Source organism: Notolepis coatsorum (genome assembly GCF_963971535.1).
Source record: "Notolepis coatsorum genome assembly, chromosome: 20".
Classification (NCBI taxonomy): domain Eukaryota; kingdom Metazoa; phylum Chordata; class Actinopteri; order Aulopiformes; family Paralepididae; genus Notolepis; species Notolepis coatsorum.
In genome coordinates, this window is record NC_140184.1 from 69225664 (window position 1) to 69244388 (window position 18725).

Genomic DNA, 18725 nt, shown 5'->3' on the forward strand with positions numbered 1-18725 from the left:
TTGTATCAGAATTTATGATCAGATCTGAGAAAATGACATGGTCATCCCCGTGCCCATTGCAGCAGATTGGGGATTTGATCGTTATCCTGGGAGTATCAACATCCTTGCATACCCAGTGGAGATCTTATTACTTAAGAGCTTCTCTGTAATCACTGTACATCTGTGCCGTATGATTAATTGAATACTCTCAAAAATGTACTTACTGTATGGGTTGTTTTTCTCAGAATAAAGTAGGAAAGATTACTTGGGTTTAGTTTTTCCCCAAACCCAGTAGCTCTAGTGTACTGTACGCGTTCCTCTGAAAAGGTGTTCCTCTTTATCTCCTGGAAGGAGCCTGACTGAGACAGAGAGGATGCCAGAGTGCTTTATTTATTACCAGTCTGCCATGTTCCAGATCATGATTTACATGTCACAGGACCTTGGAGGCCGTGTAGTTATGGAACATTACAGCTCGATCTCACTTTATGTAAATAACGTTTTTTTCCACAGGAAAAAAAGGTACATAAAGTACATTCTGTTATAGTCAAAAGTAATATATTTACGTATTGTATTGATAATGTACAATGAGTACAGTACGTATTACATAATTCATTTATAATAATTATATATATTACATACAACAATGTGCATTTGCCTGCCAGGTTGTAGCGTTCATTTATTTTTTGTACATAAAGACTTTTGCCGATACAATAAGTGAATGTTACTTATGGCTGTAACATAACCTACATTATGTTAATTTCTGTGGTCGATTAGTACCTTATTACGCTTTCTGGTGAGACTTTTGTTGCAGAACTATTTGTATCCACTCATGACAAGGACACCTGCAAAATCATATATCATTTGCATGTCACAAAAACTACAAGGATAATTTCATTTTTTTTTATCAAACAATAATTTGATAAAAAACTAATTAAAACAAAGGGTCAACTGATGTTTGTATGGATAAAAACAACAATAAAAAAGGAGAAAGGAACAAAGTGAACAAATAATGGGTGGAAGCATATACTTACATGCACATGGTATTTGTATATATGCATTATACAACATAAATGTAATTGCACATAAATGCATCTACTTAAGCATAAGCATTCTGTCTGAAAAACGATCTATAATGTAAGGTGCATTGGTCTCAACCTTTATATGGAAATGTTTGACAACGCTGGTAGCGTTAGTAGAATCTATTGCTAACAAATCAAATATTACTAGGGCTGTCAGTGTTAGGGTTTGACACCGACCCCAAACGCAACGACACAAGAGAGTAGGATTCAGAGTTGCCAAAAACAAGGGCTTGTTTATTAACTCTAAATAAACAGCACAGACTTGGTAGAGTTCAAACAAAGACTGGAATAAGCAAGGATGAATGTTGCTGCTCTGCAGCTTCTCCCGGGATGGTAGTCAGGGGAAGCAGACGCTGACGTCAGAGCCGCTCTGCAGACTTCTCTCGGCAGAATCTCCGAGGTGGTTGCGGGACCGAGAGGGAGAGAGGGAGCGAGTTAGCTCAGAGTGCAGGTGGAACAGAGCAGGTGACAGGAGAGGTGACTTGTGCCCGAAAACAGAGTTATCCAAGTGACTGTATCTTCGGTGTAAATACACACTGTGAGTAACGTTCCAAACACAATCCCAAGTGATAGATATCTTCGGTGCAAAATAAACACTGTGAGCGAAGTCCCAAAATACAAATCCAATGTGATAATATCTTCGGTGTGTAAACACACAGTGGGAGATGTTAGGCCAAAATATTATCCCAATGAAACAATCCAAAAAAGGCTAAACGCTGGGTGAGTGACTGTCTGATAAAAAGCTGGAAATCTTCAGTGTTATATAAACACACGAAAAACGGAATTGGATCAAAGACAGTCATAAAAAACTCACCCAGGCGTTGTGCGTAAAGAGCGTTGGAACAGAATGGAGCGAGCGCGTCGCCTCGGGGAAAGGTGTCCAAGAGGAATGCTTCTTGAATATCCTGGAGGCAAAGCACAGGGAAACAACAGCAGGCAGCAGGAACGGCGAATGCAACAGAAATATCAAAACGATCCAACAAAACTTGAATGGGGAAACGGGGTATAAATAATACGGGAATGCTTAATTGACAAGCAGTGACAGCTGAGGGATGTGATTGAACAGCGTGTGGTTGGGGGAGCACCAATCAACGACGTCTATGGGAAGAAGCGTGTGAATAGGGGAATGCAATGATTAACAGAAAACTTAAAGAAACAGAGCGAGTGGGAGAGCAGCGGACCAATCATCACAGTACTTCAAGAAGCACGCTGGTGGGGAAAGAACCAAACCTTACAGTCAGTTTATCGCGTTAATTAGATTAATTAATTACACAGCAAATTATCGCGTTATGAAAATTAAAGGTGACATGTACTATAAATGTCATTTTTCAGTCTCTAGCATTGTATTATAGTAATAGGAGTTCGTATCAATGTGTTTTAGTGTCTAAATACCATATTGGCGGATTGCTCTGATTCAGCTCAGCCCCTTTCCTCCTCCAGTAAATCAGGCCATTTTGATTTGAACGCCTGAGTCACGTCATTCGGACGCTGGGTAGCGCACAGTGATGCGATTGGCTCTGTGGTTGGAGCTAATGCCCGCCCCCATTCTACCTAGACTAGACAGCGAGTGGAAGCCACTTCCTCATGCTGCGAGGTGGAGTGGGGCCCGACGCCTCTGCGTGCGCTCTGGAAGGAGAGAGGGAGAGAGAGATGGAGAGAGAGGGAGCACTTGCGGGGGGGGTTGGGGGGGACCTGCTGCGCGGCACACGGGAGAGGGGAGGAAGGGAGGCCCACAAGCTGCCGCGCGGCGGGTCCCCCCCCCCCCTCCCTCTCTCTCTGTCTCTCTCTCTCTCTCTCTCCCTCCGGAGTGTGTGCAGAGGTGTCGGGTTTCGCTCTGGAAGAAGCTCTCTCTCTCTCTCTCCCACCCCCCCCCCTCTCTCTCTCTCTCTCTCTCTCTCTCTCTCCCCCTCCGGAGTGTGTGCAGAGGTGTCGGGTTTCGCTCTGGAAGAAGCTCTCTCTCTCTCTCTCTCTCCCACCCCCCCCCCCCTCTCTCTCTCTCTCTCTCTCTCTCTCCCCCTCCGGAGTGTGTGCAGAGCAGTGATGCCACAGATTACTTGTAAAAGTAATCTGATTACTGATTACTGATTACTCCTTTAAAAAGTAATCTAAGTTACTTTACTGATTACTTGATTATCAGAGTAACTTAGTTACTTTGAAAGTAACTAGGTTACGAAGTCGTCGTCGTTCCCCCAACAGTTTTTTTTAAACGCTTTATTGAAAGTGCATAAATTGTTTTTAACTTGTTTCTCTGCACATAACGTAAATTGTTAAAGGTACTATGCAGTGCTATTCCTAGCACTATTTGGGCAACTTTACACAATTCCTGTGAGTCTATGTAACACATCTGTAATTTTTATTCCAAAAATAATCATTGTTTTATATTTCTAATCTTGTACTCAAAACCAGCATTTTTCAGCCTCATGAAAGCAGGCTATTATTGGCTTGGCTCCACCCATACTAGCAGAATGCTTTGAGTGACAGCCACCCACCAAATAGCTCCGCCCATCTCCCCGTCATTCCATCCAGGTGAAGGTCTCAGGTTTCAGGTTTTTATTTCGACACGCAAAAACATATACCGATTTTACTAACTAATACAACATGGCTGTACATTATGTTTGGGATCCAGAGAGCGACCCACAGTATGATTCAGAAGAAGAAGAAGAAGTCGATTTGCTACAGCGAGGCTTACATTACATCGTTTCCGATTGGTAAGTTGATTGATTGCACTGTTAGTTACTGTTATCTAATGGTTGTGTACTTCTGTCGCGGCCCGTCGAAAACACACACTAACGTTAGATTGTACTGACACCCCCCCCCAAACAACAGCGATCGAGGCTTACAAATAGTTTACGATTGGTTAGTTGATTGATTGCACTGTTAGTTACTGTTATCTAATGGTTGTGTACTTCTGTCGCGGCCCGTCGAAAACACACACTAACGTTAGATTGTACTGACACCCCCCCCCAAACAACAGCGATCGAGGCTTACAAATAGTTTACGATTGGTTAGTTGATTCCACCGTTAGTCTAACGGTTGCCGAAATAACGGTACTTGACGATGAATTGAAATTGGGGGACCCTGATGTAAACAAGACGCAGTTGTGTTGGTATTGAGCAGTACTGTATTGTAGCAATTTTGATCATTGATTGATAATTTCATTCACCCTCAAATCAATCTACTAGGTGCACGTGCGGAAATTGTGAACGGATGCCAACAGAGGCTGAGAATGTATGCTGCATGGAAGTTCCACAGGTAAAGTAGTAACACAACCTTGCATCTTGGTAGCACTGAAAACCATGCATATGGCTAACGATTTAATTTTCTATATATATAGGTCAGACGTCGAATTAACCAGGAACCAACTGGACTACTGTGCATGGTTGATCATCCGGGATTGGATCCAGTGTGCTTCAACCCCTATACCATCCAAATGGCAACTAATATCTACAAGGCAGATTTTGGCCGGATACCAGAAAGCGGAATCAATAAGTAAATAATATTTATTACAGATTTATATATTTTTTTACAGGTGTTTCTCCATCTTGCATCTCTCAGACTATACTAATCTTTCTTGCAAACACAATCTAATCCTTATTGCATATCACATATAATCAATGCTTGCTACTGTCCAATGACATGACATGACAAATGGTTATTTCCCAGCTTTTTTTTTAATTTTATTTGTGCATAAATATAATACTTCTTTTTCTTTAGCCGTTTCAGATATATCGCGTACAGGTGCTTTGTGGCGTGGTGCTGGGGATACTTAGGCCGCAGAGTGAGGGTAGTAATCCCTTCCTGTGTAGTGGTTCGAATCCGCACCGAATTTCCGGATGCTGATGGTGTCTATACTGGCTTCAGACCGGTACAAGATTGAAGCGTGACACATAGGCGGAAACCGCTTCTTCCATGGAAGGCCTGTCGAACTGTGCGCACAGATGTTCTGGGATGGGAATCGCCTCTACCACCTGGATATATGGTTGGGGGTCACGAAGGACGGAGTCAAACAGGAGCTCCATTAGCTGGTTGACATAGTCTGTAAATGAGAAATTGTTATTTGTTTTGTCATGTTAAAAAGGTTATTATTTATTCAATTTATTGTTATTAATGCTGTTCCACTGTAAGTGGAAATATTTTTCTATTTATATAGGTCATGTGTGTGCAATAATAAATGTTGATATTTTGACTTACTGACTGTCGCTGGGATTTTCCTTGGTTTAATAGTGTGTCCACCCTTTTTGGCCTTTGGAAAACTCATCTTGTAAGCCGGAGCTCCCGAAGCGTTTGTGGCTTGCTGGCGATTTGAGTTTTCATTGAAATGCATTGCAGCTAGGTATAGTCTGAAAGGAAAATTTCAATAAGCACAAGCAATATATTTGTAGTTGATCTGAGGTTATCTAATGCAACATAATGAGTTATTTGACAAATCAGGAGTCCATAATTAGTCATTTGTACACAATATAAAATACCTGCAAAGCATTCCTATGTATGAAAAAACAACGTTTTTTGGGGCAAAACGTAAAATCACACTGTGATAGGACTCCAATGAAGACGTTTGATGGTGTGGACTTAGTTTGGCGACATCTTTGATGATCCTTGTGTTTAGCAAAACCTTCTCGAGCTGGTGGGCCGGTTTTGAGTCTAAAGTAAAAAAGAAATTGCATTCAGATATTTCATTAGAGTATATTACAGTAGATTAGAATTATTCAAGCAAGTATACATTTGTAAATCACACCAATCTAGAATGAGGACATAAATAAATATGTTGAGTATATATTCATGATGAAAGACAGACAGACATACCAGGTTTAACCCACTTGCTACTATCTCTCGATACACGGTCAGCATGAAGACAACGCGGATAGAGTGGTTCTTCGTCGTGTTCATGTACATTCATCATGTGATTGAGACATGACTTCCACCTAGCCACCCTCTCAGCGGCCGTCTTCGATGTGGCAGCAGTCCAGTAGAGGTGGTTTGATATGTGTGGGCGCCATTTTTTTATCACCTTGCAGTCTTTCGCTTGTGCAACCTTGTCTAGCTTCTTAGACAGACCTTGAATTACATAACATAACATTACATAACAGTCGTATGACATACATGACATACAGATAGACAGTACTGCTACATCTATACATTTTTTGACATACCAGATTTGCAATTACAGTACTGTTTGTGATACAAAAAGAGTCCAGAAAGAAAAGAGTATATACATTAGGATTGGGTAGGTGGGGGTGGGGGGGGACTGTACATTGGAGGTGGTTGGGTGGGTGGGGGGGGGGGGGGTGGGTAGGAGGGGTGGGATTGAATGTGGGATGCCTTTCGACATACCTTTGGCCACGTGCCACACATCGTAGAAGTGTTTGATGCCCAGATCTCTCAAATACTTTTGAATCTGCGGGTGACGATCTGTGACAATACAGTCCAAGGTCACCGATCGGTCGTTCAGAAGAGCGAGGCTTCTCCTCAAGCCCTCTAATTCCATATGGTAGCTGCCTCCCACCTCATTGCTCTGTTGAGGTACAAGGAAGGGAAGAGCAATGAAATAGCCTTTTCAAAATTCCACCATCCCACAATTTCCATTTCCTAACCCCCGCTCACACACACAGCCAGCCAGACCACTTCAGACCTACAGCGATTCAAGATTCAAGACCGAGAGCTTTGTGTTCGTTTGAGCACAATGAAGGGTGCGGTGTCTCTTCAGACTTGTTAATTACCTGAATTAGTTGGACGTCTATGACATGATTGGTGGCGAGTTCCATCACAGAGTAACTTCCGTACTTAGCACTGTGGCCTGTTGAAAATAATAATAACAATTTCAATCAATGTAGTGCAATATTAAAAATGTATTCATAAAGTAGAAATTTGACATTGGGGAGCTTTTTCTAACCTGGAGAATCGGCTCTCATGTCACCGCCGATTATCACCGTCTCTTTCTGGCTTAATCTGGCGAGGGTAACCTCTTGGTCCTTAGACCACATGCTGAGAACAGCGGGTTCCAAGAACTTCTTGGCGTGTTCCCGAAACGCTCTGTACTTTATTGTGGAGACGTGTAACGCATTTAGGACCTAAAAGAATAAATGAATAACGCTTTGTTAATATGCACGTGTGAATCACAAACAAAAACATAATGTATATCTGACTTGTCAATCAAATCAATCAAATCAAATACCTTCTCCATTTGGGTGAAAGATGAGCCAGTGAAAAAAACTGCTGCAGAAAGCTGAATATTTCCAGCTGGTGTGCTCCCGATGAGAGGCTGACTTGCCCACTTACGGCTGTATTTACAACCGGGGCAAACTTGGGAGACAGCCAAGAAGGTCCCTCGCGTAGTTTTGTTGATATGACATCGAGCATCGCACACCGGACACTGTTGGAATAATTCCAGTAGACTGTCTTCGTAAACGATGTATTTCTGGACCTCATAGATTGGTTTTGACGATTCCCTGCTCGAGAAAAACACAAATAAATAACACGGCACAACTATACAGCTTTTCTATTTTTACGGGCCATGGAGATCTTTGTAACAACTAACTTACGCTACAATTGAGGGCTCGCTCATCAAAGAGTCAATGTTGAAAGTGGAATCCTGCGGCTCTGGAACATCTATCGAGCTGTAGGTCACTTCATCGTCATCAGACTCCAGTCGTGGTCTTTTACTGGGTCTAAACGCCTTCACAGGTGTTGACGTGGATGGTCCCTGTTGATTAGACCAGTATCCAGTATTTGGGGTCCCAACCCCAACAGATACAGACACGACTTTCGCCTGAACACCTATTTACAAAACATAGTTTAGTCAAACAAGGGATTTATTGATAACTTTGCTCACTCACTCACTCACTCACTCACTCACCCACCCACCCACTCACTCACTGACTCACTCACTGACTCACTCACTCACTCACTCACACACTCACTCACACACTCACACACTCACACACTCACACACTCACACGCACACACGCACACACACACACACACACAGATGAATAATCTTTCGTCTTGTTTACATCAGGGTCCCCCATTTTCAATTCATCAGGACATATATGACATACATGACATACAGATAGTCAGTACTGCTACATCTATACATTTATGACATACCAGATTTGATTTGCAAATACAGTACTGTTTGTGATACTGAAGGAGTCAAGAAAAGGGAGTATATACATTTGACTGTATATACTGTATATATACTGTATATTGACAACCATACTGGGTAATTTACATTGGAGGTGGGGGGGGGGGGGTCACACTGTATAAACAAGTAAAACTGTACATTGAGGGGGGGGGGGGGGACACTATACAAACAAACAAAATTGTACATTGGACTATTGACAAAACCATACTAGGTAAATGACTGTACATTGGAGGGGGTTGGGTTAGGATATTTACAGGGGCCAGTGTTGAATTGCAGTCTCCCGTAGGTGTCCCTTGAGAGATGGTTTGAAAGTGGGTGATCCACATTCCTTTACAGCTTTGGGTGAAAGCGGTGGGTGAAAGGGCCAATCTAAACAATCCTGGGTCACATTATTACATTACATCACACTGAGTTACAAACCTACCTTGACTCTTGACATGTGAACGTAGTGTTTTCATAGAAAGCTGTGTACCAACAGAACGTATCTTTGGGTTGTCTGTCTGGCAACTGAAGTCCCTTGAAGCAGGAGAAAGGCGTACATTGGCGCTGGAACTTGTGGCCTAAGAATGACCAAATAGTAAAACAATTACAATATAATCCAAGCCACAAAATATAACGTTACCTTGTTTACCTCTCACTAGTTGTGTTCTTTTATTTAGCAGTTATGACTAGCTTGCTTCAATAGTTTTCTATAACGTTACTTTATAAAGAGCAGCAGTTATATACTATAACGTTAGATTGTATTTATGATAACATATCTCACCCAACCCCCAATGTTCCCTCACACATACAAACAGTGAACGTAGCTAGCAACAGTCAGTAAGTTAGATGGCTAATTACGACATATCTACTTACTATTTGTGTCGGGTCGCGTATTGAAGGTACAGCTCCTTTGTTTAGCACCAACATGGATACCACGCCAGCATCAAAAATACCTTGATTGGTAACGTCCTCGGTGGAAAAATGTGCAGTACAAACCCGAGTATTAGACGTTGCGACAGAACTTGGAGGGTCGCCAAAAACGAACTTGTTCCATTGTTGGCGAAGTTCGGCATCAACGGGAAAACTGTGCAAAGACGTCTTAGTAGCTTTACAGCCAGGAACGGAACATGTTCTGCGGGGTTTGCTCATCGTGGAATATAGGCCAGTGACGGCATTCCTGTTTCTAGGTAGTAGGTGTCGGCTGTAGGTAGCAAGAATGGGGGCGGGCATTAGCTCCAACCACAGAGCCAATCGCATCACCGTGCGCTATCCACAGCGCCCAGTGACGTGCTCAGGGACGTCAAATCAAAATGACCCGATTTACTAGAGGCAAAAAGGGGATGGGCTGTAACTGAGGAATTCGCCAATATAGTATTTAGGCCCAAAAACACATTGATACGAACTCCTATTACTATAATACAATGCTAGAGACTGAAAAATGACATTTATAATGCATGGGACCTTTAAACTAGTGCTTCAGCTTCTGTACCATCAAGTATGGTAAAGCAACAGTCTATGATGCTCACAGCATTAGAGCAGCCAGCCAGTGGTTTTACAAAACCAGTGTATCACATCTAACAAATGCAGGCTGAACTATTCAATTATATCAACTGTAACTATTAAATTGTTTTTATAAATGTCTCTCTATAAACATACAATCAGTCTCTCTTTAACATGTAAATTAACTGTAAATCAGCTTTTGCTCTGCCACCATCAACCCTCCTGTACCTAGTCGAAGCGTCGGCTAGTGTTGTGATTCCAGATGCTTTCAATGCAATTGGATGTGCTGTTTTTAGCGGTAGACAGTATTTTGTTTCCTCCGCCGTGAAGTAGTGACTGAGGCTACGTTTAGACGAGCGTTTTGGGGTGGAATTCTGAACAGAAACCGCAAAAGTCATCTTGCGGTTTCACTTTTAATTTTGCCAAGCGTTTTGGGGTGGAATTCTCCGACGACGGAGCCCTGCTGTCACACGATTGGCGCTTATGTCACATGACGTGCTGTGAAGACCCGCCCTACTCTGCCTCTGATTCGCAGACTGTGGATGGGGAATGTGATTGGACCAAACCAGAGTCACTCACAGACAGAGGGACCAGTCACGCCGCGGGACACATTCTTGTATTTAACCCTTTCACTGCCACACCACGTCACTCCCAAAAGAAAAACAGCTCAAAATGTATTTTTGACTGTCGAAAACGAAATAAAATACTGCATTCCGCCTGCATTATGAATTTATGATGAGATAGTAACGAAATAGTAATGCACAGCCACTTGGACAAGTAACTGCAATCAGATTACTGGCTTTTAAAGATTAACGCGTTAGATTACTATTTTCGGGGAAAAGTAATCAGATTACAATAACGCGTTACTTAGTAACGCGTTACTGGCATCACTGGTGCAGAGGTGTCGGGTTTCGCTCTGGAAGAAGCTCTCTCTCTCTCTCTCTCTCTCTCTCTCTCTCTCTCTCTCTCTCTCTCTCTCTCTCTCTCTCTCTCTCTCCCACCCCCCTATCTCTCTCTCTCTCTCTCTATCTCTCTCAGTCTACCTTTCGCAGACTGTGTGGGCTGACTGTCACTCAAAGTGCTTATGGGCGGAGCCAGGCCATAACAGCCTGAAATCTTGAAGCTGGAAAATGATGGTTTTGAGTACTTGATTAGAAATATAAAACAATGCATTTTTTTGAAAAAAAAACTTACAGATGTCTTCAATAGACTAACAGGAATTGTGTAAAGTTGCCCAAATAGTGCTAGGAATAGCAGTACTTTTTTATTTATTTATTTAAATATTTTTTTATCTCATTCATTCCGTAAGGACATAGAATACACATTTACAGACTTTTTTTTAACATGGTCCATTTGCATGTTCTTGGTATCTGATTCTAGGGACATCTATGGATCTCAGGGAATGTATTCCCAGTGTCAGAAATACTGTGTCTGTTACTAGGCTTGAGTAAATTGTAATGAACCAAATGAGAATATCAATAAAAATTTTTTTTAGCTTTGACTGTGAATAAAATTTGGCTGGTCGTTCATACTAACACAATTGGCAGTGTTAAGGGTGGGAAAGCTGGTGGGTGGGGATTGGACATTGTGGACAGCGACTCCTACAGGTCGGTTGGTGCGCCTGTACAGCAGAATCAGGAAGTAATGGGGGCAGAGTGAGCCTCCCACGCGTTACTCCTCGCCACTGAGAGATCGCGCTGTTCAGGTGAAAAGATGCGACGGCTGCCTCCTCGTGTACCGGAGGGGACACGTGATGCAAGGCTTCGTCCTCACTGCAGCCGACCAGTGGGAGGCTTAGTCTAGCAACGTTCGAGACAGGGGAGGGGTGAATTGAAGGGAGAATTGGCGAGGCGAAATTGGGATGGGAGAAAAATGGAAAAATAACGAGAAAAAGTGGATCAAAACTAAAAAAAATAATATAGAATATCAGGCCTAAAATCGTTATGCGATTAAAATGTGATTAATTTGATTAATTAATTACAAATCCTGTAATTGCCTGACAGCACTAAATATGACCAATTATTGTTCATTCTAAATGAACATCTCATTTTGGAATGGAATTTATATATGGAATGTTGATTGCATACCCAAAGTAATTTGAAAGTTATTCTTGAACCATTTATAAACACATGCATGAGTCTGGCCTCTTTTGAAAGGAAACATTCAGAATTTTCTTCCACAACAGGATATGTCATAGAGTTAGAGGTTTGAACACAATTAACAGATGCAAACAGATGCCTGCTAAAGAGTTTCAGCTGAGAGGTATGAGCTGGAAAACACAATGGGTCCATAGTCTGAAGTCTTAGTACAGGTCCAAAGTTGATAATAATACCACAGAAAAAGAATGTGATAGGCCAAGTAGAGTGTATATCAAACAGCGTCCATTTTTGCTTTCAACCAATGTGTTGATAGACAATAACACAGCGTGACAGCGACAGATGCGGGCAAATGTGCTGCGATGGAACGTTAAGAGGATAATATACACAAACATCTAACTACATATTATATAGCTGTACAGTACCCAAAAAGATACAGTACATATACACACACACTGTAAATTATTTACTTCTACACATATACGTATACACACATATGTACATACTGTATAATGCACATAATTACATGGCCATACACAATTATAATGCGTGCCTATTACAATGAGAGACACATTGAACATACATTCACACAATTGTATGCATGTATTCATGCACACCCAAAGCAGAGAAAGACATTTATTTTTAAAGCAATAATGGTAATAAAATAAATGATTAATATACATAATTAATAAGATTGATTCAATAATTTATAAATAAAAAAGAATAGGGCTTACTGCTTACTATATTAATGAGTGGATAGACTAAATTATACTCTTGACACAATCCATAGCAAAGGCCCAAGGATTCAGTATTTCTATTTTAGCACCATTTGTTTTAGAAGTTGATCTTTCTAATAATTATATAAACATAGAACAAAAAGTGCGGAAATCTGTGTTTGGTAGATTATTTCTCTGTTGTAACAATGCTTCTTGGCAATACATTTTATACCATTGGAAAGCCTGTTTATTTCCCTTTTAACTCATTGACCGCCACGCTGTTTTCCCATCTCTACTCAATGGCGCCAGCGTTATTGACCATTTTATGGAGACAATAGTATGGCTCATTTGACAGGCATTGTTCATAGTGCAACACTGACTAACCAGTTCATTTCTACATACTGTAGTTTGTGCGCTATTCCATGCTAAACATCGCCCCCACACTCAAAAGTGGAAAATGCTTCCTGAATGAAAAATGCCCCAAATAAAATGATTTAGCGCAGCTTGAATTTTCACCACAATATTCAGAATGACTGCAGATTAAATGTAAATCTGTCTGGTACGCAGCGAGTCTCTTAAGCCGTTCAAGGTGGCAGACCTCAATCTTGGCCAGTGTCAAAGCCAATGACTGAAGTCCATCCAAAATCTTCTTAACCTCTTCCACCTGTGCGGTCCATCGGCAGACCGCAAATGACATCACGTCATAAATCAATCTCTCCAGACTGTTTGACAAAAGTATCATTTTAAAGTATAAACGTATTCAAGTATAAACATTATAACTATGTCACAACAGCATTTATAATGTATATTATCATCAATACGTTAGTTTACCAATAGGTTAAAGTGTTATTAGCTAGATTTTCATTTTCGTTTTGGTGTTGTTGTTCGCGAAAGTCGACCATTTTGGAAAATTTGAACATCGGGAATTGTTTTTTTGGGGCACCGAGAGCTTTCGATGAGCGTTGGAATTTTTTTCGAAAGACACTTCCCAAAAGCCTCTATGGGGTTTCAAGCAAATTACTCCTGTATGCATTTTTTTATATCTCTGATTATTCGGGATAATAAACCACACAACTTAACGTTATTGACATATATTGAAGGGCAGTTAGTTTCTCTTCCCTATTTTTAGCATGTAGCAACAATTAGATTTGAAATTAGTTTAAAAATGGTGGCACCCTGATAAAAATTTAAAAGCTACTGTACATACAGTAGATTTCATTATCTGTTCTTATGCACGCCTGGTGATACTAAATCCAAATTGAACTCGGGCATTTGAAAGATAATATATGTATATATATAAATGTGCGAATTGGCTATAATAAGGTAATTTATAAGCCTGCTATTCTATATTCTATAATAATATTTCAAATTGCATTGGTCCGGATGGGAGAATTCAGTACTGTATCTACAAAACCTTCTGTTTAATCATCTTCCCTTTATTAATGTCCTTAGATTTTTTGTACACATGATCTCAAGAAGGTACTGAACAAGTTTTTTTCATGTCTGGTCATTATTAGCATGGTGTTATTCACTGTCAAAGATGCAAAGAAAAATCATAATTGATATTCTCCTTTGTTTCATCACAATTTAAGCAAGCCTAGTAATAGACACCATATTTCTGACATGGGGAATACATTCACTGAGGTCCATAGATGTCCCTAGATACCAATAATATGCAAATGGGCCTTGTAGAAGTGGAGCAATATTCCATTTACTTATGTATTTTAGGTGGATTTTTGGAAAATATGGCTCCAGGATTAACTGGTTCTGCGCCAAAAACGAATATATTCGTTATTGCTGTTTAATCGTGGAGCGCCAACCACTCGTTATTGGATCCGTTTTTCTTTTATTCGCTATTGCCATTCATAATTCATCGGGGCAGCCTGTGCATGCTGTTCTGAATGTGTCTGAGCTGGCAGATGGTCAATACCGCCCTCTAACGCGTTCGGCCGCTATTGCACTCCATTTGAAACGATGTAGTTTGTTTTCTGGGCCGAGCTGAGCCGTGCGGGATTTAAATACTCCGGCAGGACAAGCGCTTACAACGATGCATCAACTATGCCCCCCCCCCCCCCCCCCCCCTTGTTCATATGCAATGCCGGATAACGTGGGACGGACCTCCGCGACCAGTACTTGGAATGGCGATCAGATAATTGGATTCTTTTTTTGCATTACATCAGTTTACCCCCGCTACAAGCTCCCTTTCATGGGTGCATGAGGAGACATAATAACGATAATCTAGCATTGATATCAGGAAGAAAAAGGCGAAAAATTACAACGTGATAACTGGATTTCACTAAAGGGCTATTTTCGCGTCTTTTCCTGTGATTACTCAGAATCACCAAAACTATACTCATATTCACCATAGTATAAAACGGAAATGTAGGGATGAAAAAACTATCTGTTTTTTGCATGTTGACAAGAAGAAACTCACTGACAATCGACAGCGTTATTAGATCCATAGCTATAATATTTCATATAGTTTAAGCACTCGCAAACACTGCATTCTCTCCATTGAACAAAGTGATGGCAGACAACGGCCCAATGACCGTAGCGCCATCTGGCGGTTAAGGCAAATCCAGCCCCAGGCAGCGATCACTCCAAAACCGACAAGCATGAAAACGAAAATCCAAATATCCTCAGCATCTTCAATTTCGATCGGGTAGACGCAAGAACTCTTCCAAGAGCCCCACGAGTCTATAGTGTAACCAGATTGGAATGTTCCCAGAGGGCAAAGAGGATCGGCCTCATTTTTCTTCCTCGACGAAAATATGCGATCAACAGCAGAAAGTGACCAGCTTAGAAGATCCATATCGAGTAGGTTTGAGTAGAGACTGAGTTGAGTCGTCTGAGTGAAGTAGAGTCGAGTAGGCATGAAGACAGAGCTTCAGGAAGCAGTCGGAGAGCAAAAGGAAGAGGAAGAGAAGAATGCGAAGAATGCGACCGTCTCTGGGAAAGGCAGGAAGGGGAAATTATATGCATTATGCCCAAATCATTCGGGTTGCTCGCCTGAAACTCTAAATATTTCCAAATCAAAGGTATATACTAGAGATGTCCGATATTATCTGCCTACCGATATTATCGGCCGATATTGGCATTAAAATGTGATATCGGAAAATATCGGTATCGGTTTTCAAAAAAATAAATGTATTAAGCACTCTACCGGGCCTTTTTTTTACATTTCTATAACCTTTATTTACCCAGGCAAGCAAGTTAGAACAAATTCAGATTTTATTTATTGTCAAAAGTATGCATAATGTTATGTTAATTCCACAACAAGACATATGTAATGTTAATTACCTGAAATTATTAAGTTTTTGGGGTATCGGTTGATATCGGTTGATATCGGTATCGGAAATTAAGAGTTGGACAATATCGGTATATCGGTATCTGTAAAAAAGCCAATATCGAGCATCCCTAGTATATACCATGTACATATGTAAAATAGACATAGAATAGACCTTACCTTAGCCAGAAGGTACTCCAAAAAGAATAATCCCGGTGATCCCATCACGATCGCAATTACTCTGTATATGTGATTGTCATTGCAATTCCAACGTAGGCAGATGTGCCAGGGAGACCCAGGGAGCTCCGGCAGAGTGTTTAGAATAGGGATCAAAGGGAAAAGATCAAAGGATCAAAACCTGAGAAAAGTCGGGTTTGGCACTCAACGGTTGGTGACGAAACCCGACTTTTCTCGGGTTTGGTGGGCAAAGAGTTAAATGGTGCCCCATTTCTAAGGAACATGCATTTGTGGCTGTGTATGGTTCTTCCACACGCTATACTGAGGCTTCTGACTGTTTATTAAATTAATAAATTGTAAAATTGCCAATATGTCTTGTTTCTTCCTTGTTACTGATATACTTCAATCATCCAATCCACCAAACAACACCAAACAAGAGTCAATAGCAACAGCAGAATAAGCAGTTTGAATACGATTTGGCAAATTTTTCATAGGCGCAACCCACATACTCAGCTGTGCTGCTCATCAATGTTCCCCCTAAGGTGCGCCCGTGCGCGCGCGCGCACATGGCAAAACGCTCCCGTGCACATCTGAGATCTGTCGCGCACAGAAGCGTTTGTGTAAAAATATGCATGTAGTTAAATTGACTGGCGCGTTGCACCAAATACTACGGTAACCTGTTGCGTGTGACGTCACCAAGAGAAGCCTCGCTTTCGAGTAGGGGGTATCTGCAGAGCCGCAGAGCCAGGCTGGACGGGTATAAGTGGTCTGGACAAGTATAAGTGGTCTGGACAAGTAGTTGCGAATGGGGGGGAGGGGGGGGGGGGGGGCGGGGTTCGTCTCGTTTACATAGGTACATTATACATAGACAGTAATGTTACATCTAGACATGTAATAATAGAGTCAGTGTGTCAACAGTTGGAGGATGTGTGTTTAGTTGTCACTTTGTTCCCTCAAAGATGCTGCTGCCAGCAGCTGGAGAACTAATGGCTGCACGACTATTAGGAATGTCTGACTGCTAACTGTGTCTGACTCTTAACCACCAAAACCTGCAGCACCTATAATGTATATCATGCCAGTTAGGGTACAGACCCTCGCCTGAATAATACTGTTTATTTTTCTCATATTTTTTATATTCAGATGACATTTTATTGCCTGTATTTATGTCTTTCTACTATTACCCTGTCCATACCTGTACCCCCCCCCCCCCCATGACACCTACATTTCTCCTTTAACTCACCTGCATGTACATGGGTGGACACACACACACACACACACACACACACACACACACACACACACACACACACACACACACACACACACTCCAGGGTGTTCTCTGACTATAGCTGTATTCCCCTGTAAATATCCTAACCCAACCCCCTCCAATGTACAGTCATTTACCTAGTATGGTTTTGTCAATAGTCCAATGTACAATTTTGTTTGTTTGTACAGTGTCTCCCCCCCCCCCCCTCAATGTACAGTTTTGCTTGTATATACAGTGTGCCCCCCCCCCCCCCCCCCCAACCACCTCCAATGTAGATTACCCAGTATGGTTGTCAATATCCCAGTGTACCCAACCCCCCCCCCCGCCCAACCTCCTCCAATGTACAGTTTCTACGTCAAATGTATATACTCCCTTTTCCTGACTCCTTCTGTATCACAAACAGTACTGTATTTGCAAATCTGTTATGTCATAAATGTATAGATGTAGCAGTACTGACTATCTGTATGTCATGTATGTCATATATGTCCAGATGAATTGAAAATGGGGGACCCTGATGTAAACAAGACGAAAGTCTTTCTCTGGTCTGCATCCCCTTAACAATTGTGTGTATTGAGCTGTACTGTATTGTACCCATTCTGCAATCTGTTAGTAAAGTTTTCAATCAATCAATCAATCAATCAATCAATCAATCAATCAATCAATCAATCAATCAATCAGCTGTTAGTCATCCCGCCTAAATGGTTTAGTCTCTGGCGGCTCTACCACTAGGGGCGCTAGGGCGCCGACCCACCTGCTGGCCAGCTGCTGTTAAATCAGAGAAGAAGACAATAAAACTTTTTCGTTTTTGTGTTTTATAGCCCTATAAATAATATAAACATGTTTAAAATTAATAATATTTACTCATTTTAAGTTAAGTTTGTATTTCCAATGCACAATATAACGTTATTATCTAAATTAAAAAAACATCGTTTTCCAGAGCAGGAAGTGACATCACGTTTTTTTTATTTTTTTTATTTTTTCGTATTTCTCGGCCCGGGCTATACGCGATAGCGCTCTGAGTGCGCGTCACAGTTTGATCGCTGTCTCCGTCACAGCCAATCAGTGCATACGGCGTTGTGCGTTGAAATATGACTATTATGTTGGAATCCGAGCGCGATTTGAAGCGGTCTAGCCAGCAGCGTGAACTTCCGTGAAGAATTTCCATAGCCGCATTTCGCGGAGACGCTCTCTGATTGGCCGACGCCAGTATTTTTTTCCATGGCAGAATTTCACAGAGACGATCTCTGATTGGCCGAATCCAATTTCTAATGTTCCAATTCTAGCTTCTAGCTTGGTTCCTAGGTTGGTCTAGGACTGTTGTTTGTCTTAGAGCGTGCCGTGCCGTGACTGCAAGTTCTTTAGACTGTTAAGCTTAGGCACTCTTTCAAAGTTGGTTAAGGTTAGAGTTTGTCTTAGAGCATGGCGATAGAACGCCAGGTAGTTTGCAGTCTGTTCGAGCGGAAATGGACAAAGGAATGTACTTGTTGAGTGTTGTGCTAACG